We start from the raw sequence: 19,162 nt of genomic DNA on the forward strand, positions 1-19,162 counted from the left end.
CAAATGCTGGAGTATGACTCCACCTGACTCAATTTATTGAACTGGTACTGCCAATAGTGCATTACTTCTCTTTAGATAATATCTACTGAAAAGTCATTTTGCTAAACATATTTTGTATTTTTATACTTATGTGTGTAAACACATTTTTCCCCAACTTGATTGGAGGAACAACATTTCCCTTCCTGACACCATGTTAGCACATTGGGAAGAATTTATAGGAGGGACTGGAAAGGACATACTAGTTGAATATTTTAAAGTCAAACAGCAGTTTCTTAACTGAATTCCTTACATTCATATTCTAGTCACTAATTTTGGGTTTTTTACCACTGTTTACCTTAAGAATTAAATGAATAGGACCTCAAGCATTGTTGATGCTGGATACCTGCAGGAAACTAGAGAATAATCATTTGATAAGATAAACAAATAAACAAAATCCTAACAACCAAAATCCCAAAGAAGAACACTATGATAACTTGAAAATATATATGACATAAATATATATAAGATATGATAATAGATACACAGTCTGTTATAGATAATTAAATTCCCCCCCCCAAAAAAAAGTTTTTATATCATTAATTCCAGAAATAAAACACACCAGATTTAGGAAATATTTTGCAGATAGCTCACAACAGATGAGACCACGATGTACAGCTGTGCCATCAACCTCTGTCTGCTGATGTGAGCTCAGGCTCAGCTGATTACCACTGCAGCACCAGGTGACTCCAGGGAAAGCTATGGGAGACCTGATGGTGAGTGAAATAACACCTGACAGCTCTGAAAATCATGAGTGTTCTGCTCCTTTTATCAGTCAATTGTTAAGAAATCACAAGATCTTCCACTATAACAGACTTAACTTGCCTTCGCAGAAAGCAGCTGTAGTCAATGCTTTCTAATTTTAAATATTTGCAGAAAATTAATTGCTAACAAATTGCATTGGGGAATAATACTAAGAAAATCAAAAAAAGCAGTAGCCCCCAAAGTCTTTTCGCAGGACACATAGCCATGCAGGTTAATAAATTTGTATATATCAATTTCAGTTCTGTTGTAAAACTCTAATGTAACTCTTTCCATTTGCCTCCAAACTCCTTAGTCAGAGGAATAATTCAGTACAGTATACATTGAAAACAGGCAGAGCTCTTACTCAGTTTCATTACATAGTCATTGTAAGTCCCTTCCAACTTAAAATTAATCTTTTCTATAAATAATGGCACAAATAGTGTGAGAATCTAATTGCCATTGAGATTGCCATTGAGTCTTCCATAGGATATAATAAGGAGCATGTCAGCATGTTACTTAGGGAGATCCCCCCTCTTCTCATGTTCTCATGCAGTTGTTTTATTCCTTCCAACTTGACCACAAGTACCTGAGAATGATAAACACATGGTTTGTCAGCCACATGTTATCATGGGTTTACTATCATTCTCGATAGGCAACAGAGATTTTGTCAGTCTTGCTTGACTTTGTTGATTATTCTTGTTATTAACTCCTCCATTTTTACTGGCAAGTCAATCTGCAGGAGGTGGAAGTGTGTGGGGATTAGTAGTAAATAAAACAGAGAGAGACCTGAAAATCAGTCAGGTCATGTAATCTGAAAAAACTCAGATTAAGAAAATAGAGGCAATTACTGGACTGTGGCTTCCACCAGAGCTTTACTCAACCTACAAAAAGATCTGAGATTGGATGCCAAATTGTAGTGTTTGTTGCTGAACAGGGCAAGGGTCTCCTTAACAGAACTGCTGTCTACATATTGTCTACTCATTTTCATTTTATGTTCAACTGGTTGCCTGGTTTCCCTCTTTTTTTTTTTTTTTTTTTTTACAATGCATGTGATTCAGTATTTCACTACAGGCCCCCATAATTTCTGTCATATACACTGTCTGCTGCTGGGTAGAGTGCAGGTTTTTGCCATACAGACCATACCCTTTTATTCTCCCTTACCACAGCAGGATGGATAAAAATCAGCAGTCTCTCTCTTATTTTAATTTGGAGCTTCTGAAGGATGTAACCTGCACTGAAATGCTTCAGCATTAGCTACGCCTGAGTTAGGGCCACACATCTCACAGCGTGTTGTTCTCTCATTCAAAAATGAGCCCACAGCCTAGAGTTTTCACCTTTCTCATATTTGAAAGGAGCCTAAAGCAAATCTCAAAGACAGACACAATAAATGCTGTATCTGCTTCAAGTGGGCAAACCTAAGTGTAAAGCTAGATGTGTATTTCAAAAAAAATTAAATGAGTGTGGCTGATCACTTCTCCTTTCAGATCAGAGAACATCTAAGAGAATTCCTTGACTCGTGTTATGTTGCACTTTGTGCTTGGACGGTTCAGTGATACACAGTTGGCTTTTCTCAGCCTTTATTGTTATATTTGTCCCCAAGAGGCCAAGAGACTACTGAGATTTTTTTTTTAAATGCATGCATCATCTTTTGCAAGAAAGCAGCAGGTGTGAAAGTCTGACTCCAATGAAAGTGGTGACTGTTTTTCAGCTGATTTCTGCATGGCCAGATTTAAAGAGGGTTAACCAGACGCAGAGTCTGGTCCCTGAACAAATCCACAAACCTACAAGAGGAAACATCTTTGACACAGTATCTGCCACAGGAGTACTACATTGACAATTTTGCCTCCTACCCTAAAAAAACCCAGGAAAATGGGTAATTTAAATTCTCAGATATACAGATCCTAACTGAGAGTGGGTGGTGAAGACTGTAAGTCCATAATGTATGGAGCAATCCTCCATTGCAGAAATGTCAAGATTTTAAAGGTCTTCAACCAACACTTTTGAATTGACAGAAAGAAGGAAACAAGATTATTTTAGATTATTGTTGTGGGTTCCATAAGGAAGAAAAATCTTAGGAAATATTTTGGAAGATTCTAGAGAGGTATAACGCTTACTGTTCCATGTTTTAAGTGTGAGAATGTATGGAGCATTTATGGGAGTTTTGGAGGAAAGATTAAAGTTCAAGGAAGAAAAGAATAGGGATGGAAAAGCAAGGATCATCACTAAGACAGAAAATGGAGATAAAAAAGAACTAATCAATCAAGACCTTCACTTGATAGCCACAGATCTTATCTTTTTGCCTTTTCTTTTTTACTATTTTATGTGTGCTTCTCCTGTATATGTGTATGTGCAGATGTGATCAGCTAGTGAATTCAGAACTGGAGTAGTGTGTTAGTAGGGCAGAGAGGTGGTTATGGGGTAAATGCTGTTTTAGAGGCAAACTGCCACAGAAAGCAGGAACCTGGAACCCAAGCAGTGACAATATCACAGGTCTGTGAACCAGCCGCTGAAGACAACCATGTGAACTTGTGACTGTGTGCACCCCTGAGATCCAGTGAATTTTGGGTCTGATTTGCTGGTAAGAACAAGGCCAGGCTGGGGTTACATGAGAACTGTTTATGTTTATGTGGGTGCCTGCAAAGGCGCTGTTCTGTCTGTGCTGATCTGTGACCATCCCTGTCTGTGCAGGGCATTCCCAGCAAGCTCCACCACTTGAAAATGGTGAGAGAAGTGGCATCATCTCTAGGTGACTGGGAAGAGACCAATTTCTGTGTTGGCATGTCACTGGAGTTTAGAAAGACCTAGATCTAGAAATGCCTTGAAATGTCCTAAATTGATAGCCCTGCAGGATTTGAGACTTCCTCCCAAGGGACACAATGGTATGTATGTTGCCAGGCACTACACAGTCTTCTGAGAAGTGTTTGATCATTGATTATCCAAGTATCTGAGATCTAGAATCCAGTAAATCTTGATGGATTTGGATATTTTCCTTTTTCACAACACATATGATGAATGAATATGATAAATATCCCACTGAATAAAGGGTTTCTAAATCCTTTCCTTCTGATAGTAGTATTTCAGTGATAGGAGACCAATAGACTTAGACCTGAATAACATAGATAGACATACAGCAAATGTGGACCAATTTAATAATCTGGAAGAGAACTATATGCTGATCCACGTCCACATTTTAATTCCCATCTTCCTCATAGAGTACACAACAAGCCATCATAAGCTCAGTCCATCAACAAGCCATCATAAGCTCATTGTAACCAGTGCAACATGTTCATGTTTTGTTGGCAGGAATAATGGTTCTTTCTGCATTGCAAACCTCTTCCTTGCTCTCCTCTGTTCCATGCCATTAGGTATTTTTCTCCTCCAGCAGCATGTTCTCCGTCTCATAATGGAAGATGATACAGAATTTTTACTGGTTTTCAGTAGCAGGAAAAAAATTAGAAAAATAATCTTTGCCAGAGTGCTTGGAAAAGGCTGATGAGTTTCGTAAGTTAAAAAAATTAGTCTATGAAATGTATACTCTTGCTGGAGAATTCTGTACACATGAATCTGGCTCACTGGGTGAGTAATTGAATGTCCATCCTTTCTTTCAAAAGCTGACTAGTAAAACAGTAGCCCTCGTACTTGTTAATGTTATGCTCTGTAAATAGCTGAGGAACTTTGTGTTCATAAAGAGCTGAATACAGCCAATGAGACAATAGCCTCCTCCAAGTTCTGTCTTTTTTGACTTATCTTTCTATCCTCTCAGCTAGCTCCTGCTGCTAACTTCTGAGATAAAAGGTGTCCCAGTTTCTTGCTTACATTCTCTATTATAAAAATACATTTCCTTTGGACTTTTAGATTTTTCTACATTTTCCCAGGCCTGCAATACATGTAGGGCATCTTAAAACACATGGTGTCTGCACAGCTGAACTGCTTGAGAACTGAACCAACTCTAAATTTAAAACCACATTCATTGCCTTTAGGAGCTCCATCCTGATTCCCTTTATTATTATATTCTCTATTATATTTGATAATAATTATGATCTTTGAGTACTGAAACATGACTTGTGCTGATTTTACAATATCATGTGGTCACCAAAAACAGATGCAATGAGGGCACACTCTAAAGACTTGTCACTTCCACTTTTTTCCACATCTTTCCTGATTCATCATGTTCACAGTAAATGGACTGACAAATCAATTTGGCTTTGTGACCACTCTGTTTCATATTTGCTAGAACAAGCTTCATCCTAACTGCTGCTTAATGTTTCTTTTTGGACATTCTTTTGAGACTTTTCCTCAGGGCCACAAATTACATGCTGCTGGGAATTCGATGTTTTGCTCTGGATCTCCATTTCTGTGGATATTTCTGTGTGGATTGGGAATGATTTAACTCACTTTTGCCTAGACTCAACTTGTTGACATGCTCTTCCTTCTCTGTCCCAGCTTTTAATGGTTCCCATCCGGACTTCTCCCACCCTCTACAATCCATTCCAACTCCACATGTAAGAGGATTTTTTCAGCACTTTTTCTGGAAGACAGATGAAGGGACTGGCCTCTTTCTTTTACTACCTTCCCTTGCCTCTCTCCCTTCTTCCATCCCTCCCTCTCTCCTATATTTCAGGAGGAAACAATTTTTCTATATCTGTGTCTTGGTTTGAAAGACAGGTTTTTGCTAACGAAGGAGGAGCTTCCCTTGGAATGGAAAATGGAAATAAACCCCCTCCCTCTGAAGTAGTATAATTTTGAACCCAAGGGGCTCTCAGGCAAAGGTAAGACAATAGGAAGAGCAGTTCATGACCAGTGTGTGCAATAAAGCACACAAACATCACCAGCCCCGGCACTGACCCCACACAGAACCCGACCTCGGGCCCGCCCTGCTCGGCCGCGGCGCTTTCCCTCTGCTGCAGTTCCGGGCTCGGCCGGCAGGGGCGCTGCTGCTCCCGGGGGCGGGGCGGGGGCGGTGCCTCCCTCGCGCCTGCAGGGGGCGCTGTGGCGATGGCGGCTGGGCCCAGACGGGCCGGGATGGGGGAGGGGCCTCGCTCCACAAACCCCGTGGCACCGGTCCCGGGGCCCGGCGGGACTCTCGGGAGCACCAGGCTGGGATGGCAGGGGTGTGTCGGCTTTCAGGGGTGGGGGCTACAGTGCAGTGAAAGCTCGGAGCAGTGCTGAAGAAGCTGCGTGGGCAGCCCGGCTCGCATCAGGGCAGGGAGAGCCGAGCTCAGGGTCCCGGGCAGGAGCAGACGGGGACAGGTCCCTCTGTAGTGAGGTCGGTGTTAATGAGCTCCCAGTCCAGTGACTGCTCTCACCAGCAGAGGCTCACCCCATGGCAGGAGAAGCAGCAGCTCTGGGCTGGGATCTGGCAGCAGCAGCGAATTCCCTTCCCCAAGCAGCAGCTCCGACCGTCCTCCTCTCAAGCTGAGAAAACAGAGAGAAACAGAGAGAGAGAGAGGAGAGAGCCAGCAGCTGCCCCAGCCCGTCATTTACCTGCCCAGTTCCCGCGGTGCCCCTCGGAGAGAAACTCTGAGACATGAGAAGTGCAACCAGATACCGTTCTCCTCTGAGCTTGGCCTCGATTGCTTTTATTAAGTATCCCGTCATTTATGTTACCAAGAAACTTATGGGAAAAAATTCTATAAGTAAAAAGGAACAAAAGGAAAGAAACCTAACCCTCAACAATCTGGAATAATGATAATAATAAAAATGATAAAAATAAAGGCTTTTGGCTTCACAAGAACAAGCAACATAAAACAAGGGTACGGAGATCCAGGGAACAATGGCGAACAGAATATGCTCTGCAAAAAGGTGATATCTGTTTTCCTTCAGAAGCAAGTAAATGAGCAAAGGAAACAGAGGTCCAGTAGGACTAGCCATGAATCCATCATTTTTTTGCTTTAAAGGGGAATGTACAGAACATAGATGTTTTTATTTCTTTCTGCTGTGCTTAAATACGCAGGGAGGAAATTTTGAGAGAGGATGCAAGTCCTCTCAAATTGCTCTCAATTGTTAAAGGAAAAGCTGGCAGAGGACTGTTTCAATGCTGGAAAACATTTCCTTGCCTTGTTCCTCTTCAGGGGTTACCCTGGTACTGCCTGGGAGCTCCTAGAGCCAGCACTGATGACTGTGGAAGGTCAGCAAGGCTCTTGGAATTCTGTCCAGAGCAGTAGAGCAGTACTTTTCAGTTTGCCCTTCCTCTGGATTTCATATCAGCTGCTTGCATTATCATGCTTAGTTAAGTCTCAGGTAATAGAATGGAACTTTAGTAATATCATATTATTTCACTCTTTACAGAGTCCACAGATGATGGCAGGTTCATTACTACTACACTACAAAATGAAACATGCTTCAGAGCCCAGTGTAACAGGGAGGTAAATGATTTTACCAAAGTACTTTGCAGAAATTCACAGGATACATAAATATTAAAAAAACCCCAGAATTTTCAGGTTACCCCAGGAAAGTATCAATAAAACCCTCATTTAATCAGATCTGCTCAAGGTATGGCATAGTAAAGGATTATTGGTCTGGATTCAAAGTATGAATATTAGTATTTTTTTAAACAATTTGTCTTATTGAAGGTTAAATAGTTTCAGTGTCAACTACCCTTCTGGTTAAATGGAGCAAAACCCCAATGTTATTCATACACCAAATAGTGCAGAGATAGGAGATAAATTTACTCAAATGATATTCAGCTGATGCAATTTATTAAAGTCCAGGAATTTGTTTTTTTTCATATTTCTCTTACTGCAATCTAACACTACTGTGTGGGAGCCTGAGCTGGAAAACTGCAATTGGCAGGGGAAGAACTTGCACATATCACATTTGGAAGAAGAATGTCCAAATCCCATGCTTTTGCTCAATAAAATCTCCTTAAAAGCAAAAGTTCTACAGAACCTTAATTCCTTGAAAAGAAAGTTTTAAAATATATTGTCTTCAGAATAGCATTTATAGTTTAGTAAGACACTTCCCTTATTTTATTTTGTGATTATTGGCAAGCCCAAAACAATAAACAAATAAATAAATTAAATTGCAATTCTTTTAATTTACCGTTGCCATTAATGACATAATGCCCTGAGATTGGTTTTAAAAATAGAAGAGAAAGTACGTCCTTCTCAATAGATTGTCTATTTTAAATAAAATTTCTGAAAGCCCACTTCTGGGGAAAAAAATTCATCAGTCTGCCAAATATTATGTGTTAGATAAAACTCAAAAAGAAAACAGAGTAGTGATTTTTAGATATACTTCAAATTAGGTGTCATTTCTTATAGCAGAAAGACAATTTATATTTACTTTATTTGAGGTATGTTTATGTAGGGCTATTTTTGTTTTATACCTGAAAGTATATTGAAAACTTTCTAGACTGACACAGAGTAACAATTTATCCTGACAGATATGACCTTATCAAGACTATAAGGATCATACTTTTCATTTGCATGTTCTGCAGAACAGAGAATATTTCATGGTAGGTTGTAGAATCCATTTATTAACGGAAAGCCTTCCTGATGGATATATGAGATTTTAGAAGTAAAAAAAAAAAAAAAATTTGGAAAAACTACCATTTGAATACTGAATTTGGAAAGTTTAATTGCAAGGTAGCCCACATGAATATGTATCAGGAGTACGCAATTACACCGTATAACTCCAGCTTTAACAAATGTAATCCATCTAACAGCTAAATAGTGTCCTAATTTTGATCATTTACATGTGGTATATTTTGAGCACAGATGTGATTCATGTTCTAAAAATCAATTTTGAATTGATCCTTTTTTAACATTTATACCTCAGCTGTAGTTATCTTATGACAGATTTAGAAAACTGTGTAAGTGACATAACGCCTAAATTCAGCAACTCTCTTTGCTTTTTTCCTGCTCCAGAGGGAACAGGTTCAGAGAGTGTGTGCCTTGAAAGTCTGTCACTGGTCTAATCAGAGTTGTGCTCCTGGGAAATTCTCGCACTCAAAAGAGCTAGTGGTGGCTGTGCCTTATGTTTTGGTCTGGTGACCCTTTTTGCTCCTCATGAGGTGCAGCCCTTGTAAGAAGAGGTATCCAGGAGAACTGTCTGATGCCCAAGACACACCTTCTCCAAGGTCAAGAATGATCTGTCTCAGTGAGCGGGAAGTGAAGGGAATGTGACATAAATAGGTTCTGACAAGCTCAGATATGGAACTGGAGTGTATACAAGGTGTCAGCAGGGCAGCTCACCCACAGGGAGTATGGAGACATTGATTGTGCTGGGATGGATTTAGTAAAGCCAAGGCCTTCCTGGAGCCGAATTTGGCAAGGATGCCAAAGGCAACAGGGGTTATTTATATAAAGAGTAGAAGGATGAGTAAGCAAAATGGGGTACCACTGCTGAATGGGCAAGAATTATAGTGAGAACAGATATGGAAAAGAGAATATTCATTGCCCGTTTCCCTTGTCTTCACCAGTAATGCCTGAACCAGTAATACCAGTCCTCAGCAATCCCAGGTGCTGGGACTGCTGAGAAAGACTGCATCGAGGAAGAGCTGCCCTTGGTAATGGAAAACCAGGTTAGGGAGCCTTAAACAAGCTGGACCTAAGTCCATGGACCTGGAGAGCTGCACCCAAATTTGCTGAAGTAGCAGGCTGAAGGCTCTGTGAGGCTGCTGCTGATTATTTCTGAAAGACCATAGTGACTGGAAGGGGCTCCTGAATATAGGGAGAAGCCAAGTGTCAGTTTTATATTCAATCTAGAAGAGAAAAAAAGAGTATGTGGGGATCTATAAGGCAGTCAACCTCATGTCAGTTCCCAGGGACAGAGAAGAGAAGATTTAGAAGAATCTTGTGCATAAATATATGATGCTGGGGAGTGGGAGTAAAGATGACAGAACCAAAAACTTCTCTGTGATACTCAGTGGAATGTTGAAATTCCACTTAAGGACAATCTCCCCTTTTGGTACTGTGAGAGTGGCCAGGCAGTGGAGTGGGTTGTAGGGAGGCTGGGGAGTCTCCATCCTTGAAGGTATTAAAATACCAATTGGACAGGACAATCTTGTCTAGCTGTCCCTGCTCTGAGCAGGTTTGAGAAGATAGTATCCAGATCTGCCTGGTAAACTCTAACAATTCTGTGATTCTGTGATTTTGCTAATTTTGCTTTTGGCAGAGATCTGAATATTACCATAATTGTAGTATACACTGCTGTAGGAATTTCTGGGATATAGACTTCCTGAGTCATGAGGAAGCAGTGACACAAGCCAAAGTTCTGCTTCTTCAAAATCTATATCTTCCTGTCTTGCAATCCTTAAACCAGATTTAACTACCATCATTCACAAATGAGGCTAAAAGATGTGAGGTTTCACCCCTCCAGTAAAGACAAATTTTGCTACTGGTTAACAGCGGAGGTTATAAAAAAAAATGCCCTAAACAAAGAAACTGACAAATAACCTTTCATCTTTCTTGAAAAAAACGTGTGTTTGAGACAAAGAAGTTTTTAAGTCACAGTTTTTTAGTACTGTAAAAGTTTTCATTTAAAGTACCAACTTAAAAAAAACTGACTTATGGATTATTTTTGTTTCCAACTTAAAAAACCTGATTTATGGATTGTTTCCAAAGGCATTTGTCTTTTTTCTCCCCTGTCAAAACTGTTTTTTATGCAATAGGCAAGAGAAAGACTTCACAGCAGATAATTTTTCCAATTTTATAATTGTTGGGTTTTGCTGTTGGGGATTTTTAGTTTGGTTTGGTTTTGGTTTTTTGGTGCTGTTGTTGCTTCCGGGTTTTTTTCTCCCTTCTTTTTGTTGCTAGTGGCATAGGCCTGCAGAGGGAAAGTTAAATACAGTACAGAACTGTTAGGTTTTTGTAGTTTATTTGTCCAACCTTTATTTGCAAAGAGAAGCAGATAATATACAATAATAGGCATGGGCTTGTTTTCTCTCAAATAAGACTCCTCCATTGTCCCACAGGATAGTTCTGATTAATAGGTGAAAGAAGGATGCAAGCTGCATCACCGTTACAACTGATGCAGGAAATAGTATGCTGTGATTCATTCCTTGTCAACTCTTTCCCAGATCTTTCATGAGTCCAGCTTGGGAGAAAAATAATTTAAAAGAATGAAAGTTAACCTTCATGGTGTCTGGTCATCCTTTCTGCATTTATTTTTCTCCTAAGAAAGCCGAAACACAAAACCAAGTTTGGTAACCATTTGTGCTTTCTGTAGCTCCATCACCTAGTCCTTGGCAAGAGCTAGTTGAGCCAGCTAAGAAATGTTTGAGTTGCTTGAGATTTCCCCATGTGAAGCCCTATGTGTGTGACCTTCCCACTCTTCACCCATGTAGTATTGTCTGCAACCACTGGAACTAGGAAAAAAGTTACTGCACCAGGTACAAAAGAAAAAAGCAGAACTAGGTGATTTAACCACTCCTAAATTCCTTACTGTAATATGCTACTGACCTCTCTTCCAAATCAAAATTTAGTCTCTCTGATTTTTGCTGGCAAGTTCACCTTCCTCCTCCTGCATACCACAAAGAGCCTGTCACTTACCAGCAAATGAACTCACATGAGTTTGAACCATCAGTGGGGTTGGCACATTTTAGATTAGCTGTGCCATACCCTACTTCCAGACTCCAATATCTACAGCTTTGAAAAGCTAATCTGCTCCAAATCAATAAAATCTATGTTTAAGCTACAGCTTCTGTTTTATTTGCTGGTGATTATTCTCTTACTTGTGAGCAAAAGAGTGGCATTTTCCTGGTTGTACTTGTATGCAAATGCCTGTGACCAAGGAAGAAAGTTATTAACCCATATTTAGATAAAACACGCCTAAGTTCCTAAAAGCATAGTAAGTATAGCAGCACTATACTGCTATACTTATGATGCTAGAGGTCACTAGCTTCTCTTCTTCTTTCTTTCAGAGACTAAATACTATTGGATTTTCACATATAGTTGTACTCACAAGGTAAATAACCAAATTTTCCTTATGTAGAGTTGTTTGCCAGCTGGGAGAAATTAAACATTTCTTGCTGTTAAACCTCTGGACATGTCCTCGGCAAAGTCTGTCTTGGGTGATCCCAAGAAAATTAATTCACCAGGCTGCACAAATCTGAGCTTTTACAGGGACAGAAAAATGTCATTGGGGTAGTATCCTCACTTGGATTGCCTATCATTTCTCTAGCTGTGTGTTTACAACTTAAATTATGCTTGGAATCACCCAGGCTACACCAGCTCATTAATGAAGAGATCTGGTTTTCTGGAGCTCACTTTCAAAATGTTTGATTTCTTTCTTCTCTCAGTTTATGATCCCATTTCTCCTGCATGGAAGGAGATGAGATTTTAGCATTTTGTTTCAAGGTCAAAGCAGATTTCTGTGACACACAGTACAGTAGTGGGACCAGCACATATCCTTTGCATCTCCCCAGGGTAACAGGGCTGAGCCAAGAAAACTTGCTACCAAAAATAAAAGCCTTGCAGACAAAAAAATCTGAGACCATGGCAGTATTCTGGTTATTCATCAATCCTGTGTCTTCCCAAGTCATAGGCAATACCTGAATTATGCCTGAACAACATAATGCACATACAAGAGATCCTGAGCAGAATTAGCAATACACTTGTAAATTGCCCAGTGAAGTTTTAACAAATTCACTCCTGGAAAGGAATAACATGTTTTTTTGACTTGTTGGCTTGCAGCTGTTGAAGGTACTTATTATCGAGCGATGCAGAAAGCCTGCTGAGCAATCAGAAATTGAATTCGCTTCCTTAGCCACAGTAGTTGTTCTTTCACTTGACAGTTCAGTACAATTCATGCTACATAGACTTTGCTGTCTTTATAAAAATGCCATTTTTTAGTATTAAACATGAACAAGAACAACAACAAAACCAACAAAACTCAATAATAGAAATTTTTTATAATCTAAATATGGCAAAACATTTCCATGAAAAAATACTGAACCTCTAATTAAATTATTAACCTGATGCTCAGGACACTCACATTTGCTACTTTCCAATAAAATAGTCTCTATCTGATATGTACTTGCTTGCTTTTCTGCTAGTGAAATTGTAATGCTTCAGTGACAATGGATAGTGGTATAAAGATCTGTGTACTAGATGATCTAACAAGGATGGGAGTTATATAGCCCAGATATATGACTTTTAATTGGTCTGTGTTTCCGACCACTCTATCACCCAAATTTGAATATATTATTTTATACTTTGTCTAATAATTATGAGGGGGATGTCTACACACACAGCTATGCTGTCTTTGGGTGTGCATGCACTAAAGGTAGCAAAGAAAAATATAAAAATATTATGATAACTTTGGAAGATATAATGAGTGAGCTATGATCTTTGCCAAAACCACACAAAGACTGTCCAGTTTTCAAACTGTACCTGTTTTTCTTGTTAATCAATATATTATCACACTAGAGAAAGACAGTGTGACAGCCACAGTGAAAAATAGCATAGTGAAGGGTAATAGTGATGGCCTAAAACTATGGTGTATTACCCCAGTGTCTACTAGAAATTATTTTTAGCACATTAAGAAATAATTTGGAATAGGAAAATGCCGTAATATAATTTTTGCCCTTTCATTATTACAAAAAAGTATATAAACTCCCACAATACAGATAGGAAATTTGCATCATTTAGTCTGTATCTGTGACAAAGGAAATATATTTACTGTACCTTATTTTATTGATACAAGGCTTCATAAAGAACCTTTCACTCTGTGTAAATATGATAATTAGGTGGCTAGAAATAATATTTCTACAAGCTTAAGATAACTCAGATGAAAATTTAACTAGATCAACAGTTAAACTGCAAAAAATCTCTTTCTCTTCTCACTGTGCTTTTGCAGGGCAAGTTCTTGTTAGCAGACTAATTTCCACATAACTGGATGATTTTCTGGACTACAACAGACACTGCCCACTTGTAGAGGTCCTTCGATCATGTCTCAGTCACAGCTCTTTAAACTTCAGCAGCTGTCTCCTGTCTTCTCCATCCACTGCAGATGGCAACTCTTATGCCTCTCTCCCTCCCATTTTCCTGCCTTTCCTCCCGTTTTCTCCTCTGAGAAGGCTTAATGGAAGGACTATTCAGTCTTGCAAAACACAGCCAATCTGACCTCCTCTTCCTGAAGTGAAAAAGCAGAAAAAAATAGAGAAGAAAACAGATCCTCTTCATCACAGGCTACATACTAAACTGGTCTTGTGGTCACATTTCCCTCTAAGCTGACTTTCCATGTCAAGCATCAAGGAGGGCCACAGAGCACTTGTGGTGATGTTCTTAAGGCAATAGATAGAAGTCAAAATAGTGAACTAAGTTTCTCACAAGTTTTTAAGAGATGCAAGAAGGCAAGAAGGAAACAGAGTAGAAAATATATCTTCAATAAATGAACTTACATTTGTGTGCAGAAAACATATTACTTACTGCATTTCAGAAAATGTACATATGTTGGATTCTGAAATTTGGAGCTGGTTATTAGCCTCTTCTGGTGTTCATTTTGTCCAGGATTTTGCTGTTGCTACTTTCCCAAAGAAAGCAGAATGAAATAAATAAATAAAAATATTCTAATTCTTCCAAATGAAGAAATAAAATGGAACACTGCATGCAAATATGAGTAAAACTTGTAATGGGGGCACTGGGATAACCAAATTGCATAATTTATGTAGTTTTTAAGTACTGTGTGATGTAATGCTGAAGCAAATGTATGAGTGCAAATAGTGAAATAGCAAAAGCAATGTAACACTGAAAACCTGGGCCCTAATCTCAATGATTTTCCAACTGAAACACACAAAAAAAGGATGTTATCCCAAAATTAGTGAAGGACTTGTTTGTAAATGATTTAATGAATAAAATTTCATCTCTGTTTGAATCCATACCTTCCTATTTTAGATTATTAGCATGAGATTGACACAAAGAGCAAATAAATTTACATCATCTACTTTTAAGGTATAGCAAGCCAAATCACTACCAGAATAAACTTTTAGAGGCAAACTTCTAAATTCTGAAGTACTATGTCCAAGCAGCTAAAGAAAAGTGCCTAGCAGTACCATGTAGTTCTGCAAATTCTGTTTCTGTGAACACCTGCATAAATGGATCTTTAATTTTCGTAGTTGTGTTGGTAGATGAAAGATTTGTTAATGGAAAATTCAACATTTTGACCCAAGTGTCTGCTTTTTTATACTAGCATTCCACAATTCTCTTTCAATAATCACTTTTATTGAGCAACATAAGCTATAAACAACTAAAAAAGGATTTCCATTATATTCCATTCCCATCACAGGTTCTGTCTTGAAAGAATAAAATCTCACTCCCATTGTTGAATCTTTCTCAAGTTTTTATATCTGTCAAGCCATGCTGCATCATTCCTTCTTTTAAAGATTGCAGCTACCTTGTAAAAAGTCATGGTCTGATCAACATGTAGAAACTTCTGTTTATAAACAGTGTTGACCAGCAGTAATTGACCACCACAGCCCATGTTTCTCTCACAGTGGTCTGAGGACCAGCTCTTCTCTCACACCTAGGAGCTTATTTAGCACAGAAATTTCCAAAATGCCTTAGGTTTTGGATCATTGCTTTCAACTTCTGATTCTTAATTCCTTTTTGTCTGGGCATCAGCTTCTTTCTCGGCTTGCTGAATATTTGTCTCATGCCTCAGTCCAGATTCAGCCCACTGCTGTGGACTCTGAGCTATACATCTCCTATCTGGCTGCTGATCAAGCTGTCCTCATTCTTTTAAGGAGAACAACTAGATTTAGATGGATTTGTCCAAGCCAAGGTCCTGACAGTTACTAGGAACAACTATCAGGTTGAAAATTATAATTTTCCTGGAGAAAGAGAAGGTGATAATGTGTGATGAAAAAAATTGGCTGGTTTGTAAATCACACATGCAGGTAGAGATGATCTTTAGCAGGATCTTATTCAGCTTTGTTCCAGGTGCCTTTTGTACTGGTCTCTGTGGTATTTAAGATACACTCCTAAGCTGTGGAGTGACACTGCCCTTCTGGTGAGGCAAGGAGAGCCTACAACAGCAGGCACTTCTTGATTCCTGTACTGAAAGCCCAAGGATGCCAGGGCAGTTGATGGTAATCCAGATAAATTGTAGTTACAAGCTGTTTTCAGTCCTCTCATCCTTGCTCGCACTTGTGTACATGACTTGCCCTGGTGACTGACACATGTCCCCCACACAATGTGCAGAACCAAGGACAAGGCAGAGAGGATGTGGAGCCTTTAGGCTGATATGCCACACTGTAGATGGATGTGAGGTATAACTACCAGGCTCTTGAAATAAACACGCGAGATTAAGAAAGGAACAGATATGATGTGACAGCATTTCTCTCAAAAGAGTTGATGAAAAGGCTGAGGCTTTCCTACATGAGTACACACTGATTGTTGCTGGAGGCTTCAGGAGTTATGACCAAACTGAAGTTTTATCAAGTTTTGTTAGCCAGTTGCATTCAACATTTGACCAAAGAAAAAACAAAGATCTCCTTGAAACTGGACCAACAACCCGGTACAAATTGTAATCATTTACCATATAATGAAGGTCAGTGAAGTTACATATTAGAGCCTGGATAGTGTTTCTCCTGCTGAAGAGTCTCAATACTAAAGTTAAAAAAGAGGAGTGAAACTTCAAGAAGAAATTGCTCATGTCTAGTGTCACGCATTTTCAGACAGTCTAAGCAGATTTTTCTATCAAGTAGTGCTCAGGCTTCCAATTTTGTAAAAATCTTACCTTTTTTATAATATGTGGTGTGTTGCCAGCGAACATTATTTATTGTACATAAAAACTTCAGAAATTAACAAAGTGGGCAGCAGAGGAATGCTTAAAATTTCTGTCTTTTCTAGCTACCAAGCAACAAACTAATTGCTTCTGCTTTTGCTACAGTAAAATTAAAAAAACCCCAGATATCGTTACCTTTTTTTTATTAGACAGTAAGTCACAACCATGTTTTGCTGGTGAAAGTTTTGTTTATTTCCAGCCTAGTGGGCTCTATACAGAGGGTTAATAATTGCTGTTTATTGCTGTCCTTAGGAAGATGAATATTGGAATATTTGAGATACTTGGTGTCCATTGTGCTGCTGAAATAAAGTGGAGTGTTCAAGAGGCACATGCAGAGAGATTTTTGCCAAGAAATACCTTAAGAAATGTCCTTGAATGTATCACTTGACTTTGTTCAAGCATACCACCTTGATGGCAGATAGATGCTGTTTCTGTCCCGAGCCTAAGCTGTTATCAGGTTCTATTTTTCCCTTCCCTTCAGTCTTCTGGGCCATCTGGAGCTATGGTGTGAGATGCTGAGCAGGCTCTGCTCAGCCTAGAGACGGGATCCATACTGTGTGCTGTGAAGACAAACGTCAGTCCATGACATCTCCCTAGGAAGTTTCTGCTCAGCTGTCATGGAAAACCTGAACTCCCGCATTGGGCAGCAGACAAAACCAGCACTTAGTGTCAGACTTTATGTTTTCCTTCCCTGCTTCATTTTCTTACTCAGAGGAGAGTGAGCAAGATGATGACTGCCAGTTTGGGATCTTAATTTCTTATTTTAATTGCTTAGTTTGTTTTGCAAACAGCTATTTCATAAGATAAAGAGGGAATTCATACAGTATTTTTGTATTATTTTGTATAATATTGCATATCAAAATCTCAGACACTTCAGTATAAGATGGCTATGTACATACACAAGCAAAACCAATCTAAGACACAAAGTCTGCCTGATATATGTACTTTGTTCTTGCTTGAAGCTGGGAAGAAAACACAACTTATCTACATGTTATATACTTCCTTTGCAGAATATTTAGCAGTATCTCTTCTCAGTAAATAGTGCTTATGCAATACTGCTGCTGGCATAATTTTGAATCAAAGTGCAGCTAGCTCTCTGGAGACTCCTCAAAGAGGCATCTTTGGTCCAAACCACTAATGTTGGTCTTCATCATGAGACATGCTAATCACAAAGCATAGGAAAGGCTTGATCCAGAAAAGGTAGTTTCTTGTGGTTTGAAAGCTTTAAATATCTGTAGCTTAGCAGAATAGGAAAATGCAGCAGAGGCATGACTAGAAAGAATTGAATGCAGGTCCCACTATAGGGAAGAGTTAAAATCTGATTGAAGATGACAGAAAAGAAGACATCCCACCAGTTCTTTACTCTTCAGTGGCCAGCAATGACAAATTCAAAAGGAGCTGGAACAAAGCAATCTGGCTGGCTTATCTTGATATATTGTATCTATGACCATAGGCATATCTGTGACACAGAAGGCGAGACAGGATCATTGAATCATAGAATAATTTTTGTTGGGATGGAGCTTAAAGGATATCTAGTGCAACCTTCCAGGCTGCAAGGTCATCTAGTAAAACTTAAGAATCAGGTTGCTTATTCTGGTTTTCTTTACTGGGGCATTTCTTCATGGATATATCATCATTCTAGGTAAAAACAGGGCTTTTCATGTTTGGCAACTAAAAGGCCAGACTTTGAGGAACCCATATCTGTAATCAGACCTATTTAAGGCATGTCAGTTTTAGTAAGCTAACAGGAGATTCAAAATATGATACTTCTCTTATGCTGCCATCCTGACATTCAATATTTTTCTTTCCTCCTGAATAAACATTTAAAGGCAAAATGTTGACATTTCCATGAAAGGCTTTATAAAACATCTCCTTTATTAATTACTGCAGTGACTGAATCAAAAGACATATCCCATGGAAACTTGCAAGACTTAAAAGTTTTAATCGGTTTTTTTTGACAGAAATTCTTTGCAACCTTGTACTAAAATCAATGTATTTCTGTTAAAAATTTGAGGATCAGCACTCTTGATAGAGAAATATTATTATATTCTCTTTATTCAGGACATCTTGAATTTTGAAAATTTTGGATATTAAATCATTCAGTTCAATAGCTGAAACTTAACTGAATAAAAAGAAATGTACATTCTGCTTCAGTGCGTGAAGTTATCTTTCAAATAGTAAATACTGCAAGTTCCTTGGGCTCATTCCCTTTCAATAGTCATTTAGACTTCAGAGGACAGAGAAGATGTCTTCTGTGTGGTTTCTCAGCAAACAGTAACCGTATGCCTAAAGCTTCTAGGGTGTAATCAGTTTCTTGAGCTTTCTTAGCATCAAAATAGTAAAATAAATTTAAAAAAACCCCTAAAACTAAAAAAAAAAGCCCAAACCCAAGAGAAAACATCTTTTAAGGTCATCTTTTCCACAAAGCACAGCACAAAGTAGCAGTCTATAACATAATTAGCCAGTGAAAGAACATCAAAAATCCTGACAGTCAGCTTGCTGGTTGAGGTTGGAGTCAGAGTCAGTTGTTGCCAGGGGGTGATGTGTGGAAAAGCCATTGTGGATAACTGGTCAGGAATTCCTGCTTAAGCTACTCTCCGAGTCTTTTCCCTTCCTTAGTTTGCACACCATTGTACACATAATTAGAGAACAC

Source organism: Melozone crissalis, unplaced genomic scaffold, assembly GCF_028551555.1.
Source record: "Melozone crissalis strain CALT ecotype California unplaced genomic scaffold, PUWL_Pcris_2 ptg000005l_1, whole genome shotgun sequence".
Lineage (NCBI taxonomy): Eukaryota > Metazoa > Chordata > Aves > Passeriformes > Passerellidae > Melozone > Melozone crissalis.